Consider the following 9,861-nt stretch of genomic DNA (forward strand, 5'->3'; position numbering starts at 1 on the left):
AGTATATTAATCTATTTTCAGAATAGTCATAGCTTTGTGGGCTATGATTTTAGAATATTTTTATTCCTTCCCCAAAGAGCTGCTTTCTTCATCAGCAATCCGTCTTCATTTTCCTCTTTCTCACCAAGCCAAAGGCAAGGATTAATCAATTTTGTGTCAATATGGATGTGTATATTCTGGAAACTTCAGATAAAGACACTCACATTTAGCCTTTTGTGTCTAGTGTCTTTGACTTAATAGTTTCAAGGTTGAGTCATGCTACAGCATATACCAGAGCTATGATGTTTATTTTATTTATTGCTGACTCACAAATGACATAACCATCCATTCACTGGTTGATGGACAGTTGGATGCTTTTCATTTTGGCCTGTTATGACTATAGCATTGATTTTCATGCATAAAAGTTTTTCTGTGGGGTCATATATTTTCATTGAGTTGAATTTGTAGGATTAGATGGTAACTCTATGTTAAACATTTTGAAAATGCCCAAATAGTTTTTCAAAGTGGATGTGTCATTTTATATTCATATTAGCAATGTATAAAGGTTCCAATTGTCCCGTTCTAACATACATTTATTATTTTCCATCTTTTTGGATGATAATCATCCTAGAGTTGTTGTGGCAATATCTCACTTTTCAGTTTTTAATTATATCATATTTTCACTTGTGATATATATATATGTATATGTATTACTATTATTAAATACCTTGGTTGATTGAGTTCTGCATGTACATAGGCATATTTAGAATATATATTTAGAACTGAAACTTCTGGATGGTAGATTATATATATTCTAGTTTACAAAAATTATGACAGCTATTTTTAAAGTGAGAGTTTGAGTAAACGAGCAGATTTAATGTTTGGAAGTAAGATAAAAAGCAAACATTTTAATGTGCTCAATGAAATAAATTGGATTCTTTCATTGAGATTCCTGCAGCCGTGTGTGCGTTTCTACTTTGACTAAACACTCACAGTGCTTTCAACAGGGCCCTTTGTTTCCCATCATTCATTTTTCCATGATTTTTTGTTTACAGTTTCTTTGGACTGCCTCAAATTAGTGCTTTAATAGAACTCTACCAAGGGACAAGGTTATACTTTGTACCATCCTTTATTAATACTCGAGAAAAGCACCACAGCATTAAATAGTCTGAAAGTTTTCTGCAGACTGCAATATAATTGGCACTTGTGCGGCTAAACCAAGGCTATCCACACACAGTGAGCACGTTATGGAAGGGCAAGGGTCTTTGTCAGGCTGATTTTGGAAGTGATCTGGAGCAGTGGTTTTCAACCTGTGGGTCAAAACCTTTTGAGGGTCACATATCAGATATCCTGCATGTCATATATTTACATTAGGATGATTCATAACAGTAGCAAAATTACAGTTACGAAGTGGCAACAGAATAATTTTGTGATTGTGGGTCACCACAACACAAGAAACTGTATTAAAGGGCTGCAGCATTAGAAAGGTTGAGAACCACTGATTTTGAGAACTGATCTGAGGTCCCTGCCCCATAGAGGCCAGTGTGGAGGTATTAAAGTCAGCAGGGGCATGGCTGCTCCCCAAGATACTATGAATACAGATGTGGACAGTGGTGTCTCCTCAAAAGCAAAAGGATATAATTTGACGTTTCCTTTATCTCTAATTTTACAATACTGGAAACTACGTGGCTGTGAACTCATGTTTTGGGAGCTCCAGGAAAATGTGAGATGAGGAGACTTCGCTTGCACTTTAGGGCATGTGAGAGAACTAACAGAGTCAATTTGTAACAGCAGGGCAGGTCAGTCACCACACAGAGACAATGTCTGTGAGTGTGCATTATGGGTAGTAGGTGTAGTGGCTTCTAGGGCTACACCAGTTACATATCCATTGTATTGACTGGAAAAAAAAAACCTTTAAGTAAAAACCATTTAGGGGAGGGAAGTGTTTATTTTAGCTAACTAATTATAGTTGTTCACTTAAGGAAGTCAGGGCTGGAACCCAAGCAGGAACTTTAAGGCGAAATCACAGAGGGATGTGGTTTGCAGGCTTGCATATAGGCCCACATTCAGCTAGCATTCTAGGGCCCAGGACAACCTGCATAGGGAATGGTGCGCCCACAGTGGGCTGGGTCCTCCTACATCAACTAAGAAATAACCTTCAGCAGACATTTCTATAAACCAACCTGATCTTAGCGATTCTTCAACTGAGATTCTTAGATAACGCTAGGCTATGCCAAGTTGACTAGCCAGGCCAGGGGCTACTTCCCTTATAAAATATATTCATATACGAAACATAAAACAACTTTGGAGGTTGTCCAATGTACTTTTTCAGAAAAAAAAAGTTGGCATTACTGATTTGATTATGGTAATACCAACCTAAGAATATATAAAAGAGGGAAACCCATAATGATACCTTTTTTCTTTAGCAAATGCCAGGCTCAGTGGAAAAAAGAGACTTACTTTTTTTTTTTTTAATTTTGTGTAAGATAGTGAAGGTGAGTACATTCTGGAAATGTAGCTAGCTTGTATTTATTAAACCAGTTAGGAAATGAAAACCTCACCATCCTTGGATATCAAGAATGCACAAATGTGCATAGAGTGATCCCTGAGCACCCACATTTCACCAGCATGAAAAATATCCAAAGATAATGGTTTCTTTGGCCAGAGCACCTCTATCAAAGAAGAGGAGATGGGAAATCAGCTTCAGCAGAGCGGCTGAAAGCCCAGGATTGAGCTATTCAGCCTTGAGAAGTTATAGAATATCATAAGGGAAGGTGAGGTGCCTGTAACATTTCAATTCAATGGCTCTCAAGAGGGGATACGCAGAGTAATAGACAAGAACACAGTCTGTTAGCTGCATGCCCCTCCCCTTTTATTGCAGCCATTGAACCAAATGGAATGAGGCTGTTGTAATACTTTTGAGAAGATCAAATCTCGAATAAGAGTGTTCTCATATCTCAGAATAAATAATCATGACATTTAAGGATGGAGCCCCTTGGCTGCTAGGTAGCATGGTCAATCATCCTGGATACTCAGAAACAAAATTACAAAACTATAAAATATTTTTCAACAAGCAATAAGAGAAATTCATAATATACACCTGGCCCATCTGAGCTACAGACCTTCACTTCCAGAACAACATGTATCATGCCAGGCAGCAGAAAGGATGGCTATAGACCTGTGATGTTAGGCATGCTGTAATGGGTTTCTTGTTGCAATGATTGTAATCCTTGGCTCGTGGTGAAATGAGTTCTTAAAAATTATTTCATTCATTTCAAACCTCCCTAGACAGTTCTGCGTCACTGACAGGGTAATTCATTTATTCATTCAGTTACCAAGTACATAGAGAAGAACATGTAGCATGGGCGAAATCCTGGGCTGAGACTACTATATACACTGAGATCTGTCAAGGAAGGTATCTGTATGCAGAGGTTTTATACGGTACTGAAAGTAGACAGACACAATGACAGCAGTAATAAAATGCTTCAAGAAGCCATGAAACTGCTGTGGTTTAGACAGGGTGATGGATGTGACCATGGAAGGGGCCAGAGTAAGGTCTGGTAGAGTAAGTTAACCTAAGCATGGGCAACCGCTGGCCTACACCCTGAACCCTCCCTGCCTCTGGATGCTAGGCGGTGAGTGTAGATAAACAAATATACTTTTCACTATTATAAGCTATGCAGTTGGAAGATTCTTGAGGGAACAAAAATATTTACATGTGATGTTCAGAGCTAAATACATCTGTTTTCTGCATCCTAGCCCCCAAACCTTCTCCTGTAATCTGGGCAAATGATCAATATTGTCCCATGTTTTAATGGAACAGCACCAAGGATCTCATTATTATTATTATTATTATTATTATTATTATTATTATTTTACAGAAACATGAAAGGGTCAGCAACACAGTAGTACTTGCCACCAGGACAGGAGACTCACGCAAGCATTTTGGATTAGGCACATTTGCTCAATGTCATATCATGTTTAACCAATTTAAAGCTGAAAGTTAACAGGATTACCATGGAAGATAAAATTTGGCATGAATTTTAAAAATACACTTTGCGTATTCGTCTACATTTGAGAGCTAGGGCTAGGGCTTAGAGCCATGGTGTCAGGGGGAAAACAGTTTAAGACATGGCGCCATGGAGGTACTGAGTAAACAGTGCAGCTCTGAGGGGAGGCTGATTCAATCATCTGCCATAATTATTACTGATAGGTTATCTGACCCTTGGCCAAGCAAGACCAGTACTTTGGTGACAGACGCTGGCTTTGGAATTTGGTATCTAAGTTTTGTCATTGATATTTGCTCTTGAAATTCTCCTTAATTTGTCTAGCTCACACAAGTGTGGAGAGCAAATGCGAGAGAGTGTTGACGTAAAAGCAGTGGTGTTGTGTATGCTCTCACAGAGGGTGAGACCGCATGGACGTCAGCGGATAGGAAACCGTAGGGACTGGATTTCCTTGGCAGGTGACAGCTTAGCAAAGCTGCCAAGGAGGTTTAGAGTTTAGCTTGGAGGAGAATGGGAGCAAAGAGGATTGGGCCTGAAGCACTAAACCGAAACCGGGAGGGTAGGAATAAAGATGCCTAAGGACGGGCCAGTGAACTTGGACTCTGGCTAGTCGCTCCCAGAAATTAGGCCTGAATCTAAGGTGGGGCCAGTCAGGCATGCTCCAGCGTCTTTCTTTATAAAGGCAAAAGTGGGAAAGGCAAATGTTTTCGTTCTTCCAGCCTTCACAGACGCAAGGGGGTTGTTGGGAAGTGTGCAGGCCTGTGAACCATGTGGCTCACGGAAGGCCAGGTAGAAGTCATTAGCACAGGGCAAATCACTCACTTTTCTGGGCTTAATTTCTTAAGTGTGCAGGACTGCGGAGGCCATAGCCTCAATAAGATGCACAGGTTGACGCTTTAGGGGCTCTCCCAGCAGTTACCACATGAGGGGGCGGCCCCTCAGCGTCACCTGCTTCTAGTCAGAACATCCGGGATCAATATTTTATCACAGCTTGTCATAAATATTCCATGAAACAAAACTCAGGAAGTAATACTGGATTTAGATAATTTTTCTAGCCTCCAAGTGACAGAGGCGACTTTCATTTTCAAAGCATCTAATCCAGCTCTTAATTATGCATGAAGAGGGATGTGAACGAGACCACATTTAACATTACCAAGTGTTGTAGGGATGGAAAGAGGGACGGCTAGATGTTGGGGGAACACGCGCGGGGTCGAGGGACAGCGAGGGGAACCAAGGAACCCTGCTTATGGATGATGAGGCTGTGTTTCCTGGGAGAACCCTGATTAGGAAACAACTCTGGAGATAGCTGTGGTGGGAAGGGTCTTACCGACTTCCTTATTCTGTCTCTGTACATGCAGAACTGTTTGGCTTTTTGGAAAATTGTGAAATAGGTTGAATTTTAGTTCTGTAAGTTTCCTATCCTCGCTTGAGACTGACTTGCACCATTCTTTAAAGTCCTTTGTTTTGGGGGTGCTCAAAAAGCTTGAGAAGCCTCAGATAGTTTGTCTCCAAGGAATAATGGTCAGCATATGCTTTGGCACTTTGAACCAAGCCCCGTCAGTAGCTCTTAGCTCAGAATTTATATGTTTAGACAGAATAAAATGTCAAGAACTCCAGATTCTAACTCATGGGATTAGGATGAGTCTGACTGCAAAGGTCATAATACCCACTGCTTGTCACTCAGGGATAAATGGAAGTCACTGCAAGTTCATGTCCTGTTAGCGTCCCAACCAACAAAACTCAGAATCAGGGTATGGTTATTCAATATCATATCTTCGTTAAAAAAAATCTTTCTGTGGGGGTATATGTGTATGCACATTTGTGTGTATGTATCCACGTCTGCATGTGTATGGAGGTCAGAGGTCAGTGTTGGGTTTTTTCCCCTCAATTTCCCCCCCATCTTATTTATACATTTATTTACTTCCTTGGAAAGAGGGGTGGGGAAGGAGAGAGAGAGGAAAATATTTCTGGACCCGAGCTCACAGATTTAGTTAGCCGGACTGGCTGGCCAGCCAACCCAAGAGGCCCTCCGAAGCTCCACTTCCCAGAACTGGAGTTAGAGACACAAATCACATCCATATTTTTACTTAAGTGCTGAAGATCCACATTCAGGTTGTGAAGCTTGCCTTGCCAACATCTGCCCAAGTGAACCTCCCCCTTGCCTGCTTTCACTGTCGGAAATGGGAATTTCTGATTTCCTGTGAAGAGTTGTAGGCAGCTCCACCTTCCTTATGCTCAATCACACATCCATCGAGGGACTGATTGAGTGCCTGGAGGTGCCTGAGAGATGTAGGGGTTGTAGACTGAATAGCACATCTCCTGCAATCTGGGAGCTACGAAGCTGATATTTGCTAAATCACCATTGTCACAAGTGCTTGAAGGTGTATCATGAGAGCTGGCTCTCTCTTCCTAGCCTACATGAAGAAGAGCAAAGTGCAGAATTGCCAAGAGCTCAACCAGCTCCTCCAAGTGTATAATCCTTCTCCATGACAGCCATTCACCAGGGGAAAGGACAGGATGCCACAGCTTTCCATGAGGCAGAATTCAATCCCATCAGCTACTAGCACCTTATAACCACTCCACAAGTGAGTGACATGGCACCCTGTTGCCCTGAAAGCATGCGTGTGCTTCTAGAAGAGCCCAGTCTCCCCAGGAGACTAGTCACAACCCTGGAAGGGTATTTTTATTTTTGGCTTGTTTTCACAGCTGCTCCCAGAGAGGAGCTATCTCTGGGCACATTGGCTAAATTTACCCAAATAGGCCCTGGTGGCCAGTTGTCCCAGTTCATGTGCCTGCCACCAGGAGTTCTGAAGTGATGCACACAAGTCGAATTCCGTCTGACATATCTTAAATCACTGTGATTTGTTGACATTCTTTCAGTTCTTGGAGTGCCAACTGTGAACCATTCCAAAGTCAGAATAGCCCACTGTATGGGAGTGAGTCGAAAGGACAAACACTTGCCAGACATTTGTGACGCCAAGAGGAGGCTCTTGATGGGCCCTAGAACTAAACTACCTCCGAAAAGCTATGCATACACAGTCACTTCACAGACGATTGTCTGATTTGCTTTTTTACCCAGGTTAATCCTACCTCAGTCACATCAGGGGACCTGTTAAGAGCCTATCTCTGTTCCCTGGAAATGGATGTAGAATACAAGGTTAGTTTGAACCATGAACCATGGAACAAACTGAGACCAGGAAAATTCCAGCAGACATTTCTCTGTATCAAAGCAGGATCTCTGAGATGCAAACAGTCACTCCTACACACACACACACATACACACACACACACACACACACACTGTGTAGTCTCCTAATTGAATCTAAAATGTAAGTGCTTTGGTGTTTCAAAGGACCTTGCAATCTTGATAAGAAAAACTAATGAGATGCCCTTTCCAGGGCTGGTCACACAATAGTCCGAGTGACAAGGACCCCTATCAAGAAATAAAGCAGAAGATAAATGAGATTTTTCTAATATCCATTTCACCCATTGTTCACCAGTGTCAGGCAGTACAGATTCTATTTATCATGGAGGAGAAGAGAGAGAGACAGGAGTTTTATAAAGAAAGCCTCAATTGCAGCCTGTATAAAAACCTCCAGCTCTCTAGGTAAACCTCACCTGGTAGGGAAAAAAAGGCAAAGTTTAGGTGTGGGCTACAAGGGTAGGGAGAGGAGGATGCCCATTATATTGCATTTTTTTTTTACCTTAAGAACAAAATAATATGCAAGAAATTATCCTTTTCAAGACAGAAGAGAGATTATTTCTGACTGTAGACTACAAGAGGTTGCGATTTATGGCCCATTATTTATAGTATTTATAACCCATTAAATTGTAGCTATGTCAAAGGCTCTAGATGCAAATATGGCTTGTGAAATTGCCACTTACATCTGGTGCAACTTAGAATTCTCAGAGGGTGCATTAAGACATAGGGTAAAACAGCTAAGGCTGCAGCTCAGTTGGGAGAGTGCTTGCTTACCCTGAGGCAGCCCTGGGCTCCATGCACAGCACCACACAGTGCTGACACCTCCAGCACTGGGGACACGAAGCCGAGAGGATCAGAAATTCAAGGTTACCTTTGGCTATCTAGAAAGCTTAAGTCTAGCCTGGGCTACATGTCTTAACCGACAGCTAATGAAGACATAAGGTAAACAGGGTGCTTGTTTCCTATTCTAGGAGGTCATCTATGCTTACAGGAAGGATGTTTTAATGTCTTTGAAGTGACTCTGTTGGGGTCACTAATGAGATCATATTCCTTACAATCCACTAGCTGCAGCATCCATTAATTGAGAGCATTGGACAAAAACATAAAGTATAAACCAGGGGAATATTTAAAACTCTGATCCAAGTTTTCAAACATTTCACCCTTACAAGAATTACCTTATATTTAGAAATCTGACTCTGTCACAGGCTCATTCCCTTGGGGTGCATAGATGCTTCTGTGTCCTCTCCCAGCTCTGTTCAGCGACAGCAAGTATTATCCTGTGATGGCTGAAGCTTTTACAAGTACTTTACATTTCAAGAGAACTTGACTAGCTGCAGAACTCAAAGGGCTGTGCCAGCTCCAAGTCTCTCAGCAACTGCTGTTTGCCAGGGAGGCAGATGAGGAATGTCCTTGTTCCCTCAGAAGAGGCTGACTGAGGGGCAGTCCACGTGCAAGAACAGTACCAAGGTCAGATGGCAGGCCAGACTCCTACAGCTCAACATGTGCCCCACCAAATGCTTCCTGTGCAGTCCAGGGAGGGGGTTGGTCCAGAGAAAAAGGCAGTGATTTTGATCCAACATTAACTCCCTTTTGGAAACGTATACTATTTTTACTGCTACAGAAATGTATGCTTTAGAAAGAAGCATGCATTTAAGAAGTAAAGTCCTTCCTCTCCAAATTTCTTATATGTTTCTATACCATTAGTGCCGTGTGACATTGTAGAGATAAGAGGGGAGGGATGGCAACTTGAGGGCTGCCGTCTTACAGATTTTCTGTTTCAAAAGAGCCAAAGAACACGCACAAAGGATTCATTTGCATTTCAATAAACATTTTCTCTGTCTAGTTGTTTCATTTTCCCACTTGCTCCCTGCTAGAAAGACATCTTCAGTCTGGTTCTGACATCCCTGCTTAATGCAAGCTGCCGCCCAGACAACACTGTGTCTGTTGGGTACTGCGAATTTCCACCTAACCAATTTGGCTTTGAGACTTAGAAAAAAAGTGATTGACAGAGTTAAATGGTTGGCAAGATTTGCCTGAGGTCCCATGTTCTCTACCAGAATCATAAGAACACTACAGGGCAATTCTTCGAAAGGGAAAGAATTTGCCTCTGACAGTAACTGGGAAAGAACTGGAGACAGAGCGAGGTTGGCAACGTGCTGGCCCTGTGTGCATCAAGTGCTAAGTTCTGTCCCCAGCACCCCAGAGACTAGGTGTGATGGCGCAAACCTGTACACTTAGCCCTTTAGATGCGGAGACAAAAGGACCAGTTCAGAACCATCTCTGGCTATGCAGTCATTGAGGGCAAGCTGAACTGCATGAGATCTAGTGATAAAATAAAATAAACAGAAAACTTAGCAACCCTGGGCATTCATAAATGTCCTTAAAATGCAAGAGAACCACACTTTGTGCTCTTCCACCTCTGTCTAGCAGACTTCCTGTTTTTCTAAAATTTCCTCATAGGATGGTGTTGGCCTACAACTTAATGAATTAGTGAATCAATGAGCCAAATATTTGTTGGTCATGTACCATTAAGTCATTTGTAGCTACTGAGAATCAGAAATAAACCCAGAGTCTTAGTTAGGATTTCTATTGCTGCAAAACAAACAAACAAACAAACAAACACCAAACACACACACACACACACACACACACACACACACACACACACACACA

At 41.9% G+C, this 9,861-nt stretch overlaps 1 protein-coding gene across 1 annotated transcript in view; it reads right to left on the minus strand.

The window, feature by feature from the left end:
- Positions 1–9,861, minus strand: part of Celf2 (CUGBP Elav-like family member 2) — an 837,937-nt gene that overhangs the window by 682,089 nt on the left and 145,987 nt on the right. The gene's annotated exons all lie outside the window — the stretch shown is intronic.

This window comes from Psammomys obesus, unplaced genomic scaffold (genome assembly GCF_907164565.1).
Source record: "Psammomys obesus unplaced genomic scaffold, mPsaObe1.curated_primary_1811, whole genome shotgun sequence".
NCBI classification, from domain to species: Eukaryota; Metazoa; Chordata; class Mammalia; order Rodentia; family Muridae; genus Psammomys; species Psammomys obesus.